Below are 10,220 nucleotides of genomic sequence, written 5' to 3' on the forward strand. Positions count from 1 at the left end.
ATATAAACATCTCGTATATTTGATGCACTTGGCTTGTATACTCTCAATGTGCTCTTTGAAAATAAGTTTTTTATCATAAATTATTCCCAAGTACTTAACCTTGTCGGACCAACTTAAAATAACCCCATTCATCTTGACAACGTGATTATTGTTTGGCTTGAGGAAAGAAGCCCTAGGCTTATGCGGAAAAATTATCATTTGAGTTTTAGAAGCATTGGGAGAGATTTTCCACTTTTGCAAGTAGGAAGAAAAAATATCTAAACTTTTCTGCAATCGACTGCATATGACACGAAGGCTTTTTCCTTTTACGGAAATGCTTGTGTCATCGCAGAACAATGACTTTGTGCATCCTGGAGGCAAATCAGGAAGATCTGAAGTGAATATGTTGTACAGGACTGGACCCAAGACTGAACCTTGAGGTACACCTGCTCTGACAGGAAATCTATCAGATTTTGAATTCTGATAGACAACCTGCAGAGTTCGATCACTAAGATAATTTTTTAAAATTTTGATTAGGAAAATTGGAAAATTAAAAGTTTGCAATTTCGCAATCAAACCTTTATGCCAAACACTGTCGAATGCTTTTTCTATGTCTAAAAGAGCAGCTCCAGTGGAATAACCTTCAGATTTGTTAGCTCGTATCATATTAGTAACTCTGAGCAATTGATGAGTAGTGGAATGCCCATGGCGAAATCCAAACTGTTCATCTGCAAAAATTGAATTTTCGTTGATGTGTGTCATCATTCGGTTAAGAATAATTCTCTCAAACAGTTTACTTATTGAAGAAAGCAAACTGATTGGTCGATAACTTGAAACTTCAGCTGGGTTTTTATCCGGTTTTAAAATGGGAGTAATTTTTGCATTTTTCCATAATTTGGGAAAATATGCAATTTTGAAGCAGCAATTGAAAATTTTCACTAAAAATTCCATTGTGCTCTCAGGGAGATGTTTGATTAGTATATTAAAGATTCCATCGTCACCAGGTGCTTTCATATTTTTGAAATTTTTAATAATTGATTCAATCTCATTCAAGTTAGTTTCAATTATTTCTGCAGGTAAAAAATTCTGGGAAGAAATTAAATCAAATTGACGTGTGACTTCATTTTCAATTGGACTCACAAAATTCAAATTTGAGTTATGAACATTCTCAAACTGCTGAGCAAGTTTTTGAGCCTTTTGTTCATTGGATACAAGAAAACGTTCACCATCTTTTAAAACTGGAATAGGCTTTGAAGGTTTCTTAAGAATCTTCGACAGCTTCCAAAATGGTTTTGAATGTGGTTTCAATTTTTCAACTTTAGTCTCAAAATTTTGATTTCTTAGAAGAGTAAATCTATGTTTAATCTCTCTCTGTAATTCTTTATAAATAGTTTTAAAAACAGGGTCACGAGAACGTTGATATTGACGTCTGCGGACATTTTTCAAACGAATTAGAAGTTGAAGATTTTCGTCAATTATTGGTGAATCAAATTTCATTTGAGCCTTTGGAACAGAATAATTCCTGGCATCAACAATTGCACATTTTAATGCTTCCAAAGCGGAATCAATATTCACTTCGTTTTGCAAATCAAGCTCATTATTGAAATTTCTCTCAATATGAGTTTTGTATCTTTCCCAATTAGCCTTGTTATAATTAAAAACAGAGCTCATAGGGTTTAAAACTGATTCATGTGATAAAGAAAAAGTTATTGGAAGATGGTCAGAATCAAAGTCAGCATGTGTGATCAAATCACTACATACATGACTTTGATCTGTTAGCACCAAATCAATTGTTGAAGGGTTTCTTACAGAAGAAAAGCATGTAGGACTATTCGGAGACAAAATAGAATAGTATCCTGAAGAACAATCATTGAATAAAATTTTGCCATTGGAATTACTTTGAGAATTATTCCATGAACTATGTTTAGCGTTAAAATCGTCGATTATGAAAAATTTCGAACGATTTCTAGTGAGTTTTTGTAAATCACCTTTAAAATAATTTTTGAGCTCGCGTGTGCATTGAAATGGTAAATATGCTGCGGCAATAAATAAAATCCCAAGTTCAGTTTGAACTTTAACTCCCAAAGTTTCAATAACTTTCGTCTCAAGATGGGGAAGAGCACGATGTTTGATTCGGCGATGAATAACAATTGCAACTCCACCGCCGGAACCCTAAATCCTATCATATCTATGAACCACGTAATTGGGATCATATTTTAATTTTATGTTAGGTTTCAAAAATGTTTCAGTAATAATTGCAATATGCACATTATTTACTGTTAAAAAGTTAAAAAGCTCATTCTCATTGGCCTTCAATGAGCGAGCATTCCAATTTAATATTTTAATTGTTTTATTTAAAATCATTGCTAAATTTTAAATTAGAAACAATTTTAATAGTAAAATTTGTGCCTATTTGAATGGCTTCAAACATTGATTTTGCCTGCAACATGGCGTTCATAAGATCGAACATTGCCTGTTGCAAAAAAGAAAGTTTACCTGCCGTAATAGGCCCCAGGCAGTTGACATTAGAAAAAATATTTTCGGCAGCAATATTAGCTGGAGTGATAGGTGTACAATTATTTTCTAGCGTGTTTTGCTTACCCATATTAACGGTCATTTTCGAACTACCAACACTAGGCGGTATAATGTTCGAACTACCTGTAACATGTGCATAAGTTAAACGGGTATGCAAAGGAGTAGGTAAACTATGCGTCACTGGTACGCTTGGAGAATTTTGTTTTGAAGTTGGTTTTAATTGAGAAGTTGAATTTTGTTTACCTTGCCTTGCCTTAACAATTGCTAAACGGACTGGGCATTGATAAAAATTTGACACATGGTTGCCGTTACAATTCGCACAGCGAAAATTTTTACTCTCTCACAGGACATGTGTCCTTTTTGTGAGAAGAGTCTCCACAATTAAGACATTTTTGGTCCATGTTACAGAATTTGGAACCATGGCCATAACGTTGGCAAGTACGGCATTGGGTGATATGCTTTTCACCTCCACCATACTTCCTATAAATTTCCCACTTTACACGCACATTATACAAAGCATGTGCTTTTTCAAAAAATTTTAAGTTGTTAACCTCATTGCGGTTAAAATGAATTAAATAATTAACAAGGGAAATTCCAGCTCTCTGACTGTTTTCGCCTCGTGATTTTTGTTTCATTAGAATTACTTGGGTAGGGGCTATGCCAAGTAATTCTGTTAAAGTAAGTTTGACCTCATCAACGGTTTGATCGTCGGTTTGGCGTTCTTGGTGTCGTATGTAAAAAATTTGTACATCTTGTCAGTTAAATACTGAACAAGACGATCACGACCCTTTACTGAGTCGGCTAATAAGCGGCATTCACCTCTACGGCCAATCTGATAGGTAACTTTAACGTCAGAAACAAACGTTGAAAGTTCCTTTTTGAATATATTAAATTCAGAAGAAATAGTTACCACAATAGGTGGAACTTTCTCCTTTTTTAAAGATTTTATATTTTGTATAGTTTCAATATTAATAACTTCCATTTCACCAGCTTCTTGCTCAGGCAAAATATCAAAAGGATTGTCACTACAGACACTCGATGTGTCAGAAAGAGATGCCTCTCTTTTCCTCCCCGCATCGATGCGAGGTTTCTTTTTCCGTCCAGCCATTTCAGGTGATACGAAAAAAGTTAAAACAAATGTTAAATTCAAAAGTAGGTAGTCTTGAGAAAGACTGATGGGAAATAACTTTCAGGTAGTCTTTAAAAGACACACTGACAAAACACAAACTTTGAAGCTATAGGCAGTCAAAGACCAGTCCACAAGCAACCGAAAAAACGTCTGATCTGTAGGACAGTTCAAGACACACTCTCATAAGCTTTGAGTAATAATCATGCTAGTACTGCGATTATTAAATTTGCGCTTCTTTGGATTTAAGGCTTAGGTTACCTTGTTTAGAGTAATCCACTTTAATTCATGAGTAATTTGGTTTTTAATTTTTCTCATTTAATCATCATGTTCTGTTGAATATTCGGCCGTCTGTTCGGCCGAATATTCGGCTGAACAGATGGCTGAATATTCAACGAAACATGATGATAAGATGGGAAAAATTAATAACCAAATTATTCTTGACTTTATGTGAGCTACCCTAGACAAGCTCAAGTCTAAATCATTATTCTGTAAACTTAAAATTCGGTGTTCTTCACAAAAGAACTTTTTCCCAGCCCTATTATTCGGTGCAACGCAAGTTTGAACAGCCTCTGAATAAAGTTTCTTTACATAACTTTTAAACTATATGTTTAATCATTACGAAATTTATAAGTTAAGGGTTTTGGAGACAGCCCGTTCGTTTGACACCAGTTTCGGTGATCGGTTGTGGGGCTTCTGAGATATTGATGTTTCATGATTTTTACATTTTGATACATAACCTCTAAACCAAAAATCCGATATCAATTGAATTCAACAGCAACCTATCATTCCGCGTCGAACACTCGACAGAAACGGACGTGCAAAGTGGTCGTTCTATTACAATTCGGTCCGTGTGTACGAATAGCCAAACAAAAGAGTGTATTATTCAAGGCCATCAGTTGACAGTCGAGTCCGTGTCGCTGTGCTGAGTGATCTCACACCCGGCTCACTGCTGGTGGCTGTATTGGTGCTGCTGTACTGGTGCTGCTGGCTGCTTTGAGTGCAGCTTCGAACGATCGGACAACCACTGCTGGAAGGAAGAAGTAAAGAGGTACGTGTTCTTGTCGGCGCAAGTGCGCTAGTGCGCTACATTTAGCGCGATGGATATAGATCCCTCGCCTCCCGTGCCACCATCCCCGAACCCCCCTGACCCTGACCCTTCTGTTACCCCCTCCCCTGTTCATTCTCCAGTCCCCCCTCGCCCCAGGCTTTACCCGGACGGATCTCAACAGGGCAGCTATACTGTTTATTTTCGTCCAAAGGCAGGAGTGAATTCAAAGCGATTAAACATACTGCAAATTTCTAAAGACCTGACGAAGGGGTACAAGGCCGTGACCGAAATTTCCAAGGTCCGACCTAACAAGCTCCGTGTCGTGGTCAGTGATCTGGCACAGGCCAATGCTATCGCTTGCTCTGAGCTCTTCACACGCGAGTATCGCGTTTATATACCCGCACGAGACGTGGAGATCGACGGTGTCATAACCGATTCGAGTCTGTCTGTCGAGTGTATCCTAAAAAGCGCAACCGGTTGCTTCAAAAATACCGAAACACAGGCGAAGATTTTGGATTGTAAGCAATTGCGGTCCATGTCTCTCGTCGGCGGTAAAAAAGTTTACACTCCGTCAGACTCGTTTCGCGTTACGTTTGCCGGATCTGCACTCCCTAGCCACGTCTCGATCGACCGGGTTCGTCTGCCTGTGCGATTGTATGTACCCCGTGTTATGAATTGCACCAATTGCAAGCAGTTAGGCCACACAGCCGCCTACTGCTGCAATAAGGCATGATGTAGCAAGTGTGGGGAGACTCATGCGGAAGATTCTTGCAGTGTTAATGCTGAAAAATGTATTCACTGTGGGGAAAACCAGCATGAGCTCTCCACATGCCCGGTGTACATGCAGCGCAGAGATAAAATCAAGCGGTCACTTAAGGAGCGTTCAAAGCGTTCTTATGCTGAGATGCTGAAGAAGACCGTGACCACTTCTACCATAACATCGAACCCCTTTGATCTGTTGCCCTCCGAGGAAACCGATTCTGACGATTCATCAGCGGGAACATCTTATGCCAATCCAGGGGAGTCTAGGAAGAGGAAAAATGTTTCTTCTCCTAAACTTCCCCGTAAAGGTCCTAAGATTTCCCAAAGTGTAATGAAAAGTACGAACAAACCAAACAGTGCTGCGGAAAAACCGAAGCAAACTTCTCCTGGGCTTGCAAATTTAAAGTCCCAGAAGGAGTTCCCAGCACTGCCAGGAACATCTAAAACCCCAGTTGTTCCTTTTGCACATCCAGTTGATGAAACAAACTCTGGATTAGTGAAATTTTCTGACATTGTGGACTGGATTTTTGAAAATTTCAATATACCCGATCCAATCAAAATTTTTCTTACAGCATTCCTCCCAACAGTTAGATCATTTTTGAAGCAGTTGACTGCCCAATGGCCCCTCCTTACAGCGATTGTATCCTTCGATGCCTAATTCAACTGCGTATATGAAGGATTCTATCTCTGTCTTACAGTGGAATTGTAGAAGTATTTTACCAAAAATTGATTCGTTTAAAGTTTTGATAAATAAAAACAAATGCGATGCATTTTCCCTTTGTGAAACTTGGCTTACTTCAAATATTGATCTCAACTTCCATGATTTTAATATTATTCGCCTTGATCGAGACACCCCATATGGAGGAGTACTTTTAGGGATTAAAAAGTGCTATTCTTTCTATCGTATTAACCTCCCCTCGATTCCAGGCATCGAAGTTGTCGCATGTCAAATGACAATACAAGATAAAGAGCTTTGTATTGCCTCAATATATATTCCTCCCAGAGCATAGGTTGGGCAACGGCTGCTCTTTGATTTAATAGAACTTCTTCCCTCGCCACGTTTGATTTTGGGAGACTTCAACTCTCATGGCGTGGCTTGGGGTTCCCCATGCAATGATAACCGCTCCTCTTTAATCTATAACCTTTGCGATGACTTCGACATGACTATTTTAAACAACGGTGAAATGACACGTATCCCGAAACCTCCAGCGCGCCCAAGCGCTTTGGATCTATCCCTATGTTCGACGTCGCTACGGTTGGATTGCACATGGAAGGTAATCCTTGATCCTCACGGTAGCGACCATTTGCCTATTCTTATTTCAATTACAAACGGGTCGACTCGCATGCGACCAATTGACATTCCGTATGACCTCACACGGAATGTCGATTGGAAGTTATACGAGGAAATGATTTCAAAAGCGGTCGAGTCGATACAACATCATCCACCACTTGAAGAGTACAACCTCCTCGCGGGCTTGATTCTCGACGCCGCGTTGCAAGCCCAAACGAAGAAATATCCCGGCGTAACGATCAAAGAACTGCCTCCCACTCCGTGGTGGGACCAAGAGTGCTACGATGTCTACACGCAAAAATCCGACGCGTTTAAGGCCTACCAGAAGGGAGGTATACCTGGCGACTATTTACGGTATTCGGAGCTTAATACCAAGCTTAAAAGTTTGGCTAAAGCAAAGAAACGCGGATATTGGCGTCGGTTCGTGAACGAGACGTCGAGGGAGACATCGATGAGCACTCTTTGGAACACAGCCCGAAGAATGCGGAATCGCGTAACGGTCAACGAAAGCGAGGAGTCTTCAAGTCGTTGGATATTTGAATTTGCCAGGAAAGTATGTCCGGACTCTGTTCCTGAGCAAAACATTGTTCGCGATGCGTCTCCGGGCCACGACGCGATAGAATCACCTTTTACGATGGCAGAATTTTCAGTTGCCCTCCTGTCCTGTAACAATAACGCGCCTGGGTTAGATAGAATCAAATTCAACTTGTTGAAGAATCTACCCGGCAATGCCAAGAGGCGCTTGTTGAACTTGTTCAATAAGTTCCTGGAGCAAAACATTGTACCGCAGGATTGGAGGCAAGTGAAGGTGATCGCCATCCAAAAACCAGGGAAACCAGCTTCTGATCACAACTCTTATAGGCCGATTGCAATGCTATCCTGTATCCGGAAATTGATGGAAAAAATGATACTCCGTCGTTTAGACCATTGGGTCGAATCAAATGGTCTACTATCAGATACTCAATTTGGCTTCCGCCGTGCCAAAGGGACGAATGATTGTCTTGCGTTGCTTTCAACAGATATTCAGCTGGCGTATGCTCGCAAAGAACAAATGGCGTCTGCGTTCTTGGACATTAAGGGGGCTTTTGATTCCGTTTCTATTGACATTCTTTCGGGTAAACTTCACCGACAAGGATTTTCTCCAATTTTGAACAATTTTTTGCACAATTTGTTGTCCGAAAAGCACATGCATTTTACGCACGGCGATTTGGCAACTTTTCGCATTAGCTACATGGATCTTCCCCAGGGCTCATGTTTAAGCCCCCTTCTTTAAAACTTTTATGTAAATGACATCGACGAATGTCTGGCAAATTCATGCACGATAAGACAACTTGCAGACGACAGTGTAATCTCTGTTACAGGAGCCAAAGCTGCCGATTTGCAAGGACCATTGCAAGATACCTTGGACAATTTGTCTGCTTGGGCTTTACAGCTAGGTATCGAATTCTCTCCGGAGAAGACTGAGATAGTAGTTTTTTCTAGGAAGCATGAACCTGCTCAGCTTCAAACACAATTAATGGGTAAAACGACCTGGGGTTGTCACGTGAGGTATCTGATGAAAAAATGTCAACAAAGAGTGAATTTTCTTCGTACAATAACCGGACAATGGTGGGGAGCCCACCCAGGAGACCTTATAAGGCTTTACCAAACAACGATACTGTCTGTTATTGAGTACGGGTGTTTCAGCTTCCGCTCCGCAGCAAACACACATTTGATCAAACTGGAGCGAATACAATATCGTTGTTTGCGTATCGCCTTGGGTTGCATGCAATCGACCCATACGATGAGTTGGGAGATCTTAGCTGGAGTACTACCATTGAAAACCCGCTTCTGGAGCCTGTCTTCTCGTATTCTAATCAAATGTGAGGTCTTGAACCGTCCCGTGATTGAAAATTTTGAAAGGTTAATCGAACTTAATTCTCAAACCCGTTTTATGACATTGTATTTCAATCACATGTCCCAAAATACTAACCCTTCTTCGAATATTCCAAATCGTGTCGACTTATCAAATACTTCTGATTCTACTGTGTTTTTCGATACATCCATGATAGAAGAAACTCGTGGAATCCCGGATCCTTTACGCGTGCAGCAGATCCCTAAAAATTTTTCCAATAAATATCGAAACATCAACTGCGACAATATGTACTACACTGACGGATCACTTCTTGATGGGTCCACTGGCTTCGGTATCTTCAATAACAATTTAACCGTCTCTCATAAGCTCGATAATCCTGCTTCTGTTTACGTCGCAGAATTAGCTGCAATTCAGTACACCCTAGAGATAATCGAAAAAATGCCCACGGACCATTATTTCATCTTTACGGACAGTCTCAGTTCCATTGAGGCTCTCCGATCGATGAAAGATGTTAAGCACTCTCCGTATTTCCTGGGGAAAATACGGGAGCATCTGAGTGCTTTATCCGAAAAATCTACTCAGATTACCTTAGCGTGGGTCCCTTCTCATTGCTCGATACCGGGTAATGAGAAAGCGGACTCTCTGGCTAAGGTGGGCGCAACAAACGGTGATATTTATGTAAGACCAATTGCCTTTAATGATTTTTTCGCATTTGTACGTCAGAATACGATCATCAGTTGGCAAAATTCTTGGACCAAGGGGGAACTGGGAAGGTGGTTACATTCCATAATCCCCAAGGTATCGACGAACCCGTGGTTCAAGGGGTTGGATGTAGGTCGGGATTTCATTTGCGTGATGTCCCAGCTTATGTCCAATCACTATAGATTTGACGCGCATCTCCGTCGTGTTGGACTCGGGGAAAGTGGTATCTGTGCCTGTGGTGAAGGTTATCACGACATAGAGCACGTTGTTTGGTCATGCCCTGTACACCGTGACGCCAGGTCTAGATTAATAGCTTCCCTGCAGGCCGAAGGTAGGCAGCCGGCTGTTCCTGTTCGTGATGTATTGGCGAGCCGTGACCTATCCTACATGTCCCTTATATACGTTTTCCTGAAATCCATCCACGCCCCAGTTTAGTCCTATCCCCTTCCGCCTACATCCAACCAAACGACAAGAACACGTTAAGACCCCGGATCCGGAAACAGCAACTAGACCCGCACGATACTCTCAGGTCCCGAGGGAGACAACCCAATATGCCAGTCCGTAATATCTTGGCCCAGCAGCGGAACATATTCAATATGCTGCTTACCTATGGCAATGAAAACCATCAAACAGCAAACCTGTGCTTTTAATGCAAAAAATTCTAGCTTTAAGTTAGATTTAGTTTCAGCTCGTAGTCGGCAGCGAGGATAAAAAATTTGCTTTTAGTTTTAACGATACTTTAGAAAGTAAGCTACCAGATATAATTGGCGCCGTTAAACATTGAATTGTATTTGTGCCGTGTCAAATAAACTATAGATGAAGAAAAAAAAAAAAAGGCAACCTATGGCGCAACTAGACCTTTCATTCGCAATTAAAATCATGAAAATCAACCATCCATCTCTGAGAAACGTGAGTGAGA

The sequence above is a fragment of the Wyeomyia smithii genome, chromosome 2, assembly GCF_029784165.1.
Source record: "Wyeomyia smithii strain HCP4-BCI-WySm-NY-G18 chromosome 2, ASM2978416v1, whole genome shotgun sequence".
NCBI classification, from domain to species: Eukaryota; Metazoa; Arthropoda; class Insecta; order Diptera; family Culicidae; genus Wyeomyia; species Wyeomyia smithii.